Below are 3,268 nucleotides of genomic sequence, written 5' to 3'. Positions count from 1 at the left end.
GATCCCAGGAAGCGGAGGTTGCATTGAGCCAAGATCATGCCACTGCACTCCAGCCTGGGTGACAGAGTGAGATTCCTTCTCAAAAAAAAAAAAAAAAGAAAAAAGAAAAAAAAGAAAAAATGCTCTAGTGTGATATAAAAAAAAAAAATCCTAAATTTTACCATTTCCAAGTTTCAAGAAATTATTCTTTCACAGCAAAGAAGAACTCACCTAGCTTTAGAGATAGGCTACCTGGGTTACTTAGTAAGTATATGAACTTGAACAAGTTGCTAACTTACTATCCCTTTCTGAACATCAGTTTCCTGGTCTATAAAATGGGAATAATAATACTGTGATAGAGTTTATTTCTCCCATGTGAAAGAACATACAGCTATAAGTTGGGGTTCACTTTTTTTTTTTTGAGACAGAGTCTCACTCTGTCACCAGGCTGGAGTGCAGTGGTGCAATCTCAGCTTACTGCAACCTCCGTCTCCCTGGTTCAAGCGATTCTCCTGCCTCAGCCTCCCGAGTAGCTGGGATCACAGGCAGCACCACCACACCCAGCTAATTTTTGTAATTTTAGTAGAGATGGATTTCACCATGATGGCCAGGATGGTCTCAATCTCCTGACCTCGTGATTCACCCGCCTCAGCCTCCCAAAGTGCTGGGATTACAGGTGTGAACACGGCACCCAGCCAGAGTTCACTTTTTCAAATTATTCCAATCCTGGTCTGAGAATGGTTGATTAATATGTGTAGATCTTACTTCTGGGTTTGTTTGACCAATATGAGATTGGGAGTGAGAATCTGTACAAACTGAAGCCAGACCCCACCTAGACTGGCCAGAATGAGAAGAGAAGCCAGGGATTTGAGAAACCAAGCTTTGAGGCCTGGGAGAATAAGATGGGCTAAGAAAATAAACAGTCAAGATTTTGAGATATTTATTTGGAGGGATAGTTGAGCAAAAATACAGTTTAAACGGTCCACTTGAATATCAGCAGTGAATTGACCGTTATAAACAGAATGACAAGTGACATGATTATTAATAAGTAAAATCTAATTTTACATCTTGGTAACTTTGCAAACAGCTTCTTGACATTTGCCTTTTACTGTTCCTTGTGCTTTCCATTATTTCACTTTATCCTTATCCACCTCTGAGATGGGCAGAAGAGGTACTATTTTGTTTGACTGAGAACTTCATACAGTCAGGAGCTTCATACAATCATTTGCTTCTGTGTCTCTGCAGACTGAGGCCCTTTAGAAGGTAATTTAAATAGAATTGAGTTTCCATTGTGCAGATGAAGTAACAGGCCCAGCAGCGAAGCCTGGGCCTGTGTCACCTAAGGTGACACTGTGGCAGAACTGTAACTAGAACCCAAGCCTCCTGTCCTCTACTAGAAGGTCTCCTATGCCCAGCAGCTGTAAAGGTTTGTACTGCAGAGTTCTACCTTGCACGCTCTGGGGAGTAAGCCTTGCATACTTCAGGCCTCTATATGTGGCCAGGAGTGGAGTCTAGGAGAGTGTCCAAATAAAGCACCAGGCTGAGTTCAATGTTGCTGCCTTTTGGCCCTGGAGAAATGCTGGAAAGCCAGGCATGGGGGTGCCCGCCTGTAGTCCCAGCTAATCAGGAGGGTGAGGCAGGAGAATCACTTGAACCCAGAAGTTTGAGGCTGCAGTGAGCAATGATCACACCACTGTACTGCAGTTCTGGGCCACAGAGACAGATCCCATCTCACTCTCTCTCTCTCTTTTTTTTTTTTTTTTTTCAGACAGAATCTTGGTCTATCGCCCAGGCTGGAGTGCAGTGGTGCGATCTCGGCTCACTGCGACCTCCGCCTCCTGGGTTCAAGTGATTCTCCTGCTTCAGCCTCCCAAGTAGCTGGGACTACAGGCACGCATCATCATGCCCGGCTAACTTTTTTTATTTTTAGTAGAGACGGGGTTTCACCATGCTGGCCAGGCTGGTCTTGAACTCACGACCTTGTGATCCGCCTGCCTCGGCCTCCCAAAGTGCTGGGATTACAGGCATTAGCCACCGCGCCCAGCCAAATCCCATCTCTTAAAAAAATTTTTAGAGATCCCATCTCTTAAAAAAATTTTTAGAGATCCCATCTCTTAAAAAAAATTATTTAAAAAATGTTGGAAAGAGAAAGACCAGAGAGAGCCATGCCTTTTAAAGTCCTCCCTAAAGTATCATCTTGCCAGCCCTTCCAGTCATTCACACAACAATCGTAGTCATAAACTGGGGCCATGCTTGCCATCACCAGGGGTCAGGAAGACTGGCCAGCTGAACCTGCTTGGATGGTGGAAGCAAGTGTGGGTGTTAGAGAAGGAGATGGCAGGACTCCGTGCTTGTCTGGAATCACTCCACCACACTCTGGTCAGTAGGTATAGGACCGACAAACCCTTCCTCAGAGATGCTGGGTCAGTGAGGAGACCCCAGCTTGTCTCAGCCATCTCACCCCACTCCCATTTTAGCGTCTGGGGGGAAACTGAGAATGAAAGTGACCTTGAGTAAACTAAACACAGTTTGGCTATTCATTATATGTATTCCTGTCTGTTCCTTTCTCATTCTATCCTCACTGGGTTGTTTTTGCATCTGTCAAAAAGTTCTAGGCTTTCCTCCCCATCAAACTCAGCCTTTTATGGATTTACATACCAGAGACTTCCAAGCCACAGTTCAGAAGTGATTTGTGGAGAAAGGAGCAGTAAATTTGTGGAGAAATGAGCCTGAGAATGGACGCAGTGGCCAGGCTGTGGAGCCATTTATATCTACTTCTCCCTCTGCCGGAGGCTGTTTGTTTGAGTTGGCAGGAAGCCAATCAGATGCACTGGATCAGGGTGTCCTGTCCAAGGAGACAGGGGGCTATTTGTCTTCTCTCATGAGAGAGACAGTCGTGGGAGGAGGAGGGAAGCGCTTAAGAACAGGGATGGAGTAGATAGGGAAAAGATAGTCAATCAGATCTCTCAAGAGTATAGTCGGCCGGGTGCAGTGGCTCATGCTTGTAATCCCAGCACTTTGGGAGGCCAAGGAGGGAGGGTCACTTGAGTCCAGGGGTTTGAGAGCAGCCTGGGCAAGATAGGGAGACCCTGTCTTTACAAATAATTTTTAAAAGTTAGCTGGGTGTGGTGGTGCACATCTGTGCACCAAGCTACCCGAGAGGCTGAGGTGGGAGGGATCGTTTGAACCTGGGAGGTCGAGGCTGCAGTGCGCCATGATCGTATCACTGCACTCCAGCCTGGGTGACAGAGTGAGACCCTGTTTCAAAAGAAAGAAAGAAAGAAAGAAA

At 45.9% G+C, this 3,268-nt stretch overlaps 1 long non-coding RNA gene across 1 annotated transcript; it reads right to left on the bottom strand.

Annotated features, from left to right (window-relative positions):
• Positions 1–897: 897 nt before the first annotated feature.
• LOC134756561 (uncharacterized) lies at positions 898–2,951 on the bottom strand. Its single transcript, XR_010129334.1, has 2 exons — positions 2,638–2,951; positions 898–1,233 (listed from the first exon to the last, which is right to left on the bottom strand). It is a non-coding gene; the product is annotated as an uncharacterized lncRNA (long non-coding RNA).
• Positions 2,952–3,268: the final 317 nt, after the last annotated feature.

Source organism: Gorilla gorilla, chromosome 1 (genome assembly GCF_029281585.2).
Source record: "Gorilla gorilla gorilla isolate KB3781 chromosome 1, NHGRI_mGorGor1-v2.1_pri, whole genome shotgun sequence".
Taxonomy (NCBI): Eukaryota; Metazoa; Chordata; class Mammalia; order Primates; family Hominidae; genus Gorilla; species Gorilla gorilla.
This window is presented reverse-complemented; position numbering and strand designations above follow the sequence as displayed.